Source organism: Carex rostrata, chromosome 9 (genome assembly GCF_964058835.1).
Source record: "Carex rostrata chromosome 9, lpCarRost1.2, whole genome shotgun sequence".
In the NCBI taxonomy this organism is placed as follows: domain Eukaryota; kingdom Viridiplantae; phylum Streptophyta; class Magnoliopsida; order Poales; family Cyperaceae; genus Carex; species Carex rostrata.
Window position 1 is genome coordinate 9,541,908 of NC_135926.1, and position 12,279 is coordinate 9,554,186.

Below are 12,279 nucleotides of genomic sequence, written 5' to 3' on the forward strand. Positions count from 1 at the left end.
TAATAAATGAACAGTGGTGTGTGTCACATAATGATTGTACCTAGCATTTGGCTCAATCAAAGTTTTCAAGCAAGTGATGCCTACCCAGATTGATGGATATAGATTTTTATTTAGGCATTTGAATGTCAAGGAATTAAATTTCTGTTTGTTTGATAAAAGAAAGCATGATTAGTCAAGATAAACGACAAAGGAAGGCATGATTAGTCATCTGTTAAGCACAGAATTTCCCATTGATTAAAAGTTGTGTAATTTGAAAGTGTCTTTTAATTGAAAGAAGATAAAACTAGAAGACGTACTAGCTCAGACATGATTGCTGACTTGGGTGGTGTGATGGTGTCCAGGGAGGTTTTGGTAGATGTTTATCTACTTGTAAACATAAATAAATAAAAAACATTAAAAATAATTTATAATTTATAATTTTAAAATTTGACAAGTAATGTAATCCTACTGCAATATCATATAGATAAAAAAAAATTGAATAATAATCTTATCATTCATCAAATAACATTAAATTTACAATGATTCATGTATAAAATATTTGATAAAGTATCAAATAATATTAAAACTACATGTCAGATTTTAAATTATAAGCTAGCATCATGTTTATATAAATTTTTATTTTCTATTTTTTAACATGTTTTAAGAGAGCGTTCTTAATATTATCATAATTGCTATTCAAAAATTTCAAGGTTCTAAGTAGTGATCATCGTGTCACTATTTTTAAGGTCCGATAAAGCTATAACACAGCTATTATACAGCTATACTATTTAGAACTCTAATAAAAAAAAACGGATGATAGCATTACAGCTTTTAAAATAAAAAAAAACTATAGCACAACTATAATTAGTTATTTAAACCTCTAAGAAATTCTAATAAGAATATGTAAATATGTTGCATCTATAAACTAACTGAGGGAGCAATAGCATAATATATAGCTGAAGGAGGCAATTGATCCCTACAATAGGGTGCTAATTTCAGAAAAGTGAAAGAGGTTATTATATCAATAGGAGTCCAGCACCTCTTTTTCTCTGAACAGGAAGTTGAATTTATTTTTTTGAAAAATAGGAAGTTGAATTTATTGATTATTAATTCATTGTGTTTATTTATTATTTTGCGGTCAAACACTTTCTCTAGGCATCATGGTTGATTAAAGGATAAAAAGGTAATGGGGGAATGATGTTCAATTACTGCTGAGGCATGTGATTGTGACCCGCATTTAGGGGACGGAAAAGCTGGATGATTCTTTTATTTAGAGAAAATTGTTTACCATTGTAACGACTAATGAATGATCTCAATTCTCAAGTAGTAATTTCATGTATTAATTTTGTATATATTAAATACTTGTAAAGTAAAGAAGACGGTTCTAATAGGAACCATAGAATAATGTTTTCTTTTTGGTCGATGTAATGTTCTTATAGGGACCATTGATGTTGAACAAACAACTTAAAAAGTTCTGAGACCTATAAATTTTAAGGATAATGATTGTCATATTCATAAAAACAAAATCAATTTTTTTCATTAAAATTTTAAAAATACTTAATTTTCACTAAACACAAATAATCTTTCTCATTTCTCTTTTTTAATGTAATTTTGATCTTTTATTTGAGCTTATTATTAATATTTTTTTTGAATGGAATAACTAATTTATCATTCTCCTCAAACTAACACATTTAAAAAAAAAAAAAATGGAAATCTACCCTTTCAAATTTCAATGTCCACAAAGGAACTATGTCATTTAACCCATTTTTACTGGCCAACTACTATCAATATTCTTTTACATTCTAGTTGATAGAACTTTAAATGCTAATGTGTAAATTTAGCTGTTGAATTTGTATTGATAGAAATTTGATTTACGAACTAGATCAATATTCATTGTATTTCCCAACTTCATAGCCATATAATTGTAACTTGCTATTATTTTTTAGTTGTTAGTACCCAAAAGAAGCACATAACGATTGAAAGTTATCATAACCTCTTACAAGTAACTATACGGCTATGAACTCGTGAAATTTATGAAGAACAAGCAGCAATGAAAGTGGTACTAAAACAGAGGAAAAAGAGAAAGAAAGGAAAGGGAGTAATTAGATTGGAGAAAAAGAGGACGAAGGGAAAAATTGAAATCCACAGGGATATTTTGTTTAATTATTTTAAAAGATGAGTATTTTGTTTCATAATTTTCAAGATTGAATTTTTTTTAGTTACCACTTCAAACTTCCATAATTTGTATTTTACCACCGTTTGGTGTAATTTTTTTTTTTTTTCACGTGCGCATACTAGATATGTGCACCACTTTTGTTTTGGTGTAAATTTTTGTTGAAGAGGGTTCAAATACCTATATTTTATATTTTCACTTCCGAAGTCTAAACTATCGATCTGAACTGCTCAACATGATATCCATATTAAAATATGCTTGGAGACCAAAATTTTCTAATTTTTGATTTTTTTTTACTATTTTTTCAAATAGGCACAAAATCATTGTTTTTGAACAGTTCGAAAACATCGATTTTGTACCTATCTTAAAAAATAGTAAAAAAATTAAAAAAATTATAAAATTTCATCCCTAGACATATTTTAGTATGGATATTATGTTGTGCGGTTTGGATCAACAATTTGGACTTTGAAAACAAAGATATAAAATATGAGATATGATGAGGTATTGGAACCCTCCTCATTTATTTTTTTGACATAAAATTTTTAAATTTTATTTTTAGGGGTAATTGCTGTATATCTCCTCACAAGCTTTTTGAAAGTGGTCCTATGCTGAAATCAAATATTCGATCTGACATATATCTGTTTGAAAGTTTTTCGTCCTTCTTTGTCTTCTTAATGAAGATGTTGCCTCTCTTGTGAGAAAAATTGACATGTTATTGTCACAATTTCCACTTGGAAACTAATTTGGTTTGTAGTATGGATGTGCATGAGCTCTGTATTTTTTGAGTAGTTTGCTTCAACTTTAAAAACATAGAGCATTTTCTATCCCACATAAACATACATTTAATGAGGAGTAATGAGGAACAACGGTGACTTGTCATTAGCAATTAATACTGCAATTATTGTATGAAAAAAGCTATTACCAAATGGAAACTTTTAATTGGCTGGCAGTATCATTTAAGCATAACATCCAAAGTACGGAAGAAATGCATGTACTAGTAACATTTGCAATAATTGAATCAATTAAATTTTACTTTCCCATTTTTATTCGGATCCTTATAACAATTCCCGCAGTCTCAACCCCGCAAAAAATTCCGCACAAATTGCCAGAAAAGTCATGGAGAGACCGCTCAATCATTAATACTCCGCATAAACTATTAGTATTTAACTTGAAGAATCAAAGTATTTATCTTGAATTTGCAAAGTATTAATCCCTATGCAATAATCTCTATTTATGACTGAATAAATTACTCCATCAATTGTTCCCGCACAAATTTTTTTTTTTTTTTGAATTGTCCCCGCACAATTGGGGACCATTAAATAAGCAATTCCCTCATAAATATTTGTCAGTTATCCCCGCACAAAATTTCTACTTTTTTTTTTTGGATTGTCCCCGCACAACTGGGGACCATTAAATAAACAATCCCCTCACCCAATGATAAATACTTCTCAGACATAATGATAAATACTTCATGCTACATGAATAAATACTTTATGTTACATGGATAAATACTTCACAGACATAGCTGCAACTTTTAGTAAAACATCAATGATAAATACTTCTCAAACATAATGATAAATATTTTATGTTACATGGATAAATACTTCTCAGACATAATTACAACTTTCAGTAAAACATTAATAATAAATACTTCTCAGACATAATGATAAATATTTTATGTTACATGGATAAATACTTCACAGATATAGCTGCAATTTTTAATAAAACATCAATGATAAATACTTCTCAAGCATAATAATAAATACTTTATGTTATATGGATAAGTACTTTATGTTACATGGATAAATATTTTATGTTAGCGGGAATTGTTATTAAAGGAAATTATAATTAATTCATGGATTGTTATTTTAGGACAATATAATTAATGTGGGGATTGTTATTAAATGACAGTCTAATTTAATGCGGGGATAAATGAAAATTATTAGTGGAATAAATGGGGGATAAAGACTGTTAAGGAAGTTAATATTGAGGAAAGAGAGTGCGGGGAAAAAGAGAGGACAAGGGTGAGGAGATTAGTATAATTATTCTTTTTATTCTCTATGTACTTTCTCTTCTCTCTTTGTATTTGTTTTAGTGTTTACTGTAAAGGCGGAACTAAACTTTCAAATTATGAAAATCAAACACATATAGATGATTAATTATACAAAATTTTAATGCAAATTATATGATCAATTTTACAGTACACTCAACATTTTACTCTAAACTATATAGAAAATATATAACGTATCAGCTAATCAATATCAATACACGACAAAATCGTGCTTCCTGCTATCTAGTCGATCAAGATTTCATCAAAAATCGAAACATGAAAGTTCCACACTAGCACTGGAATCAGACAATCTTTCTTTTATCTGGAAAACAAAAAATAGCCATTAGCCATTAGTCTCTCTTAATCACCTATTGTTGAATTAAGAGGCATGCACTTGGTGAGTTGTACACCTAATTTTACCAAATAGAAGCCAATACTCCCTTTTAAATGGTCCCGCTTTGAATTGTATATCTGCACAAGCTGAGTGTTCCTTTAACCAACACTATACAGTCTACATGAATTTGCTTTAAATGGTCCTCTGTATAATTGTAAGAATGCATGCTCACATGTCATGTTATCTAGCAATGTGATGAGATGAGACCTCTTGGCCCACGCACATCGATATCTACATCACCCCCTCATCATTTGGAAACACTGTAGTACCAAACCACGCAATCTACAATTAGCCAGTGTTCTACTATGGCACTATTTCTGTGACAGATGGGGGTGCAAATCTAGAATGAGATATAATTTTATAAGAAAATGGTCCAAATGCCTCTATTTTTTGTGCCTACACCTATCTCTATTTTTAATATTTTAATAAATCTAATTTAAATCATAAACGTCAAAATAAAACTGTTATATGTGATCTATGTTATTTTCTCTATTTGCTCATAAAAAATTCACATTTCTATTTTGTTTTGATGTGAACCAATCATTTGAAAAATCAACGTCAAGAAATTATCCACATTAATACATTTTTACAAGCTCTTGGTGACAATTAAAACAAAATTGAAATGTCACAATTTGTTACACGTGCATAGATAAAATGATGTAGATCATATCCAATGCTTTTATTTGACTTTTACGTTTTAAATTTTGAGTTATTAAATTTAAAAAAAATTGAGGCATGATGGAGGCACAAAAAATGGAGGTATTTGAACCCTCCTCATTTTATAATTATTTATTAAATTAAGTATTTTTTCTATACTTTATTATGTATATTAGTATAGCTGTGAAGCATATTACACAAAATATGTTGTGCACTGAAGTATAACATCATAATTACTTTGAAACTAAAGCATATATTTCTAACTTTTATGGTAGAGGTATAATTTTAGAGATATACTTTAAAAAATATTTTATACAGGGCACTTAATCAACCAGTTTCTAAAATATATATGTAGTATAAATTTTATTAATCATCAATATTTTGCAGTTAAAGGCGGAACTAGAATAGTGAGGTGAAGAGAACTAAAAGATAAAGTGTAGTGTAATTATATTTTATAGAGAGGTTAAAAGTATTAATACATATAAAATTATAAAATTTAATGGACAAAATTATAAATTTTCAATGAATGAGGGTGGCATAGCTTCCTTTTGATTAATAAACAAAAAAAATACATGTATGTATTATAATGAAATTATTTGAAATTTTATAGTCATATATTTATTTAGGCTATTGATATGTTTACTTTACACTAACGATTGACTTATTGATTAATTAAATGATTACAGTTTGGCATATATTATTTCTTCAATTATGTAAGTCAAAATAATTTGTTATGTGTATAGATCCAACAATTAATCTAACTCTGATGTTTGAAAGTATTATAGATTTTGATTATAGATATCTACTGTAACAACAAAATGTGATGAGATATGGTAATCTTTTGCATAGTGACAAACAAATAGTTTGAGTTTGGTTCGGCGGAGTCAAAAATTCGTGATTGGGGTATAATTCGGGAATGATTCGGTACAACAAGGAAGCAAAAAAAAAATGTGTTTTTTTTAGCATTTTTCTCGCGAATAATTGATGATTCACGCTTTATTCGTGAAAAAAACGTATTATATATTTTTTTGCGTTTTATTCAGAGTTTAGTTTAAAATTTTTTTTAAAAAAACAAATAAAACGTGAATTATTCGCATATGTATCACGTATATTGTTACTAAACAAAGGCTCTCAGCCTCTCACACAACAAGTGAGAAGCATAAAGGATCCAAAGTCACAAAAGAAAAATCATGGACCATCGGTGGGCCCGGTATACTGCATAATAATAACAACCCCACTTTTACTATACCAGTATTCAGTAGAGAGGTACGTTCATGCTTTCATAACTGTCTTGTTCTGCTTACAGAACAAAAAATATAGGGGAGGGACCCCCCTCCCAACCCCTCTCCATTCATCCATTTTTCATTGGCTGTATCTACTTTTCAAACACAATTTGCCACTTTTTCTTTCCTCCTTTTGAAAGGCTGTGTATTATTGAAGTTCACATCATCCGTTCAACGGATACCGGTTAAGCAGGGACATAAAGTTATGGGTGTAAACGGTCGGATACGGATCGGACAGTGGTCTTATCATATCCGTATTAGTAATAATTTTTTGGATACGGATACAGATTGAATATTAAATGTCACGGATACGGATATTTTTCATAATTAGCTTGTTAGTTATAAAACATCTATTATATTATTAAAATATTAGTCACTAATTATGTCATAGTGTTATATTGTATATATTTATATACAATTTAATAAATTTTCGTACAATGTGCAATTTAATAAATCAATTTAAGAACATATATCACATTTGTTGTGGTTTAAAAGTGTAAACGGTCAGATACGGATAGTTAAAAGTCTTACCGTATCCGTTATAATTTTTGGGATACAGATACGGATACGGATAGTCTCAGATACGAATACATATATGAATTGGATAATTTAAGTACTTTTTCAGATTCGGATCCAGATGAAATCGGATATTATCCGATCTGTTTACACCCCTACATAAAGTTCTCTGGTGAAATATACACACTTGGAGGATTTATTAATGCATATCATAATGTTATGACAACCAAAAATGTGGAAATAAATGAAAGATCCGATATATAATTAAATATTTTGTGGATAATTAATTAAATGTTTGTTTGGATTTGGTTTTGATTACGATTTTTAGTAAAAGTCATAATAAAAGTTGGTTGGGATTTGTTATGGATATGATATAGAGTGAGGCTATGGTATTATGCATAGTGTGGATTAGTCTTTAGTATGAGTTAATTTTTTTATTTTTAAAGTTCAAACAGACAATTAGAATTATGAAATATGATCTCTATCAAGTTTTACATTTTTTATATTTTTTTACCATTCTTTTTAGATAGATAGAAAATCACTACTTTATTTAAAAACTATAAACCATTCAAAAGTATGATTTTTTATATATCTAAAAAATAGTAAGAAAATTATAATAAAAATGTAAAATTTTGCGTGCAAGTATATTTTCATATAGAGATCATGCTGAAAGGTTCAGATCAATTGTTTCAACTTTGAAAATAAAAATATTAGTCTATAGTACAAACCAATCCGCATTATGCATAGTACCATTGCCTCATTCTACATTTATATATAATTATGAGCGGGGCTACGGTACTATGTATAGCATAGATTGGTATGTAACAATTTTTGTTCTTAAAATTCAAATAGTCAATATAAAATGTTCAATATAATTTTTATATAAAAATATACTTGTGAACTAAATTTCACATTTTTTAAAATTATTTTACTGTATTTTAAATGAGTAAAAAAATAACTACTTTTGAATAGTCTATAATTTTGAAATGTCAGGTTCAGCAGACTTTTATCATTCAAAGGACTTGTTGTAGGTAACGGTGGGGTCCGCACTTCATTGACTCTTAGAGCCATCATTTCCGACAGCTGTGCAATTTCATAAAACGAAATTTATTTATGAGTACGGGATTATACGGTGCGATTTGTGGAATTTCACAATTACGATAATGCATAGAATGTGTCGAAAAATAGTAGAGAGTACTATTAGTTGTTAATTATATAAAAAAACAATTAGACTAGCCCTTAACTACTAGAATCAAAATTAAATGCATAGTATATGTCAAATTGAAAATTAATCGAAAAAAAATAAATCGGAAGTTATAGATGCTCTTCTACATTATGTTTTGTACATCACAATTGCATGGTCGTAAAATACTGTAATCATATATATCCTGGAATGCTGAAAGGAATCAGGTATCAAAATATGGAAATAAATCTGCTGTGATTCTAAAGGGATTGCAGGACCCTGTTATTACATATCCATTCATTTATCTGTTTAGAGATTTGTGCATAAAAAATAAGTATTATTGAAATTTGTGCATTTTAAAAAGTAAAAGGTTAGATTTGGAATCGCAGGGCCCTGCGATCTCTTTAGAATCACAACAGATTTATTTCCTCAAAATATGTCTACGGGCCTTTCCCCTCAAAATAAAAAAAAAAAATCAGCTATCAAAATCAAACATAACAACAGTGCATTGCCAATTTACCATAATGATATTTATTGTATTGATTGTGTATTTGATTTTTTGTAATTTGAATATCACATGTAGTTTATATATATGATTGTTGCAAATTTTATATTATTTATCAATAGTACTAAATAAATAAATTTAATCGATGTTCAGTAGCAGAAATGTACATTCATAAGTGGTGGTTTCATTGCAATTGAATCTTGTGTCTCTGAATCTCAATTGATGCTTTGACAGAGCAGTGAGCAGCACTTGGACTGCCAATGCTATCATAAAAAAGGTTTTCTTTCTCATAAATTGCTTGGGGGCTTATGTCACAAAATATCTCATTTAAAATAGAGAAAGTAATGAACTGTTGATTCATGGTTGTAATAAGCTCATCTTTTCTTTTCTTTTTTTCAAAGAGACGGATGTTTAATATTCATAAAAGACATCCAAAAAGATAGAATCCGTAGTTTACGGGAGCTCTTAATTCGAAAAAAATAAACAGAGAGAGTAGTCTAATGAGTTGAGATTAATTCCAACGATTAAAATTTGATGCCTATTAAACATAGAATGTATGTTTTTGAGATTCGTGCCACAATTAACAACAGTCTGAATTTAATAATCGGTGATCCGATTTTTTCTATTGACCTTCAGAGGGAGGAAATTTCCCATTACCATTCAAAAAGTTCCATACTAACATACTGATATTTGATCAAAACGTAATTTATCAAGAGTAAGGCTAACGCATAATGTATATTAATATGTACTATAGATCAATAGCTCATTTTACAAAATTTAAATAGTTGATTTGAATCGATCAATGTGATCACTATATGAAAGTGTACTTGTAAATCAAATTTAACATTTTTTAGAATTTTTTTACTATATTTTTAAATAGGTAGAAAATCACTTGATCTTAATATTCTAGATCAATCAAAAGTAGTGATTTTTTATTTATTTATAAAAATAGTAAAACATTTCTACAAATTATAAATTTAGTATGTAAATACATTTTTATATAAAGATTATAATGAATAATTCAAGTCAATTGTTTGAATTTTAAAAACAAACATGTTAATTCAAAGTACAGACCAATATATGCTATGTATAATACCATAGTCTCACTCATTTATCATATATATATGTGTGAACAAAAATACTTTTAGAAACTTAACAACATGTGGACGCTGAACACATTCTCATCAAAGATGAGAACTATATAGTTCGGTTTTCTTTTATATATGTTGTCTTCTAAACCATAAATTTATGACATTCGAAACAATATAATTATATTTAAATTGTGTAGTAGGAATAACATGTTAAATTTGTGTAATAAAACACTAATTTAGCATCATTCTTTATCTCCTCTTAAGTGTTTGGAACAGCTTGTCATAAAAAATATTGATGCTACCTAAAACATCACTATTAGTAATTAAGATATGAGATGGGCTACGGTGAATTGCGAAGTAAAACTCATTTCTACTTCATGCCGTATTTTTATTTTGAAAGTCCAAACGACCGATCCGAACCGTTAGATGTTTAATCCATATTGAAATGTGATTGGAGACCAAATTTTACATTTTTTTGAAATTTTTTTACTATTTATTAAGCATTTTTGAAAATTGCTGTTTTGCTGTGAACAGTAAAAACAGTAAAATTTTCTGGACCATCAGATCAGCGACTTTTAAAATTGCTTAATAAATAGTAAAAAAAATTCCAAAAAATATAAAATTTGGTCTCCAATCACATTTCAATATGGAGAACAAGATGAACGGTTCGGATTGACGTTTTGAACTTTAAAATCGCAAAATATGAGCATGAAGTAAAATAGTCGCTTTACTTCGCAACTCACCGTAGCTCATCTCTTAAGATATTACCCATTTTCTTATTTTTAATATTTACAGAGTCTGTTTTTACTAATGAAATCCAATCACAATCATAAAATAAAGATAAATAGTGACAAAGTAGTAATAAAAATAAAAATATAAAAATAAAAGTGATTTCTTCTAGAACAAGAGAAAAAAAACACCGCAATTATATTCTTCATTTACGAATAAATATTATAAATCAAACGATGTACACATATTGCATTTATTAGTCATCCTATCATATCCCATGAAAGAGATTTGATCTGATAGTTGATACATTTATAAAAGAAAAAAAAATGAAAGGATAATGATCGAATCGAATTTGTATACTGGTATTTTATAAGAGCGAATAATGGTAACGGATAAATCCCCTGGTACGAAGGCAAGGATAGAATAGAGTACTTAGACGTATGGGAATCAATAAACTATTAAAGAAAATAACATGCATGGGGCCTCTTTGAATGCCTTGTCTCTAGGAACGGTAGCATCTCTCCTTCTCCTTGGCTCCTTGCATCACATTGGTTCACTTTCTTGTATTTTTATACCTCTTTTCTTACTATTGGTTTGGAAATTTCCAGTTTGCCACCCTGTTTTTGACGATGATGTATTATTTCTTGATTTCCTCTATTTTATTTTATTTTTTTTTAAGAAAAGGCCCGTAGGCATGAAATTTTCTAATTTTTTTCTTGCCATATTTCCAAAAAAAAAAAAAAAACATTAGTTACATTTTTGGAAAATTCCGGAATTACGAGGTCCGTAGCTGCGTAGATATTGATTTCATTGGATTTCATACTTTTTTTGTTGCGCATATTATATTTGTGGACCCGATAATTCTGAAATTTTCTAAAAAAAAGGTGGCCATTGGATTTTATTTTTTAAAGATGGTAAAATGAAAATTCGGTGAAATATTCTCTATTTGCGCTCTTACAAACATCATGAGAAATTTCAAATAATTACAGTTAGTCTATAAAATTTATTAATTAATTGGAAATTATTTTGAAAATGCTGGGAAATTCGAGGAGGCTATAACTTATTAATTACAATAAGATACTTTAGGATAAGTGTTTATCTTCAATTGAAGAAGTTTTCACCTATTATATGCTGCATTATATATTGATTTATATAATTTAATTTTGAATTATATTCATCAAAAAGAAATTGTTCGAAACAAAATTGGTACTAGAAATTAATTTCAAATAATACTCATAAAATACATTGAGGTAAATAAGACAGTGTGCACTATGGTGCTAGCAATCATATTATGATAACCACCACAACCCTTAATTGAACGTAATTATTTACATTGTCAGTGAGGTACTGAGGTTCACACACTGCGTTTGAGGCCTGAACAAAATCCAGTCCGTGTAACGTGGGCCACCTGTGGGCCCAGTCGCACGTGTACACCGTTGGGCCCATTTATGATATAGTCGTTTCTGTCAAGCGTGGCGATATTTTAATGGCCGAAGCGACAAAGCAGGACCCTAGAGGGGCAAAACGGTAAAATTCACTAAACGACAAAGAAGGTCGCTTATCACTAAAAGTAGTCGATGAAGACGTTTCACAGAAACGGAGAGGTTGAGGTGCTGAAAGGTAAATGATAATTTGAAAAAAATTGAAGGATACGACGAATCCAATTAATTGATCGCGTATGATTGGATGACAGGTGGGTCCCGCGAATATTCAAAGAGG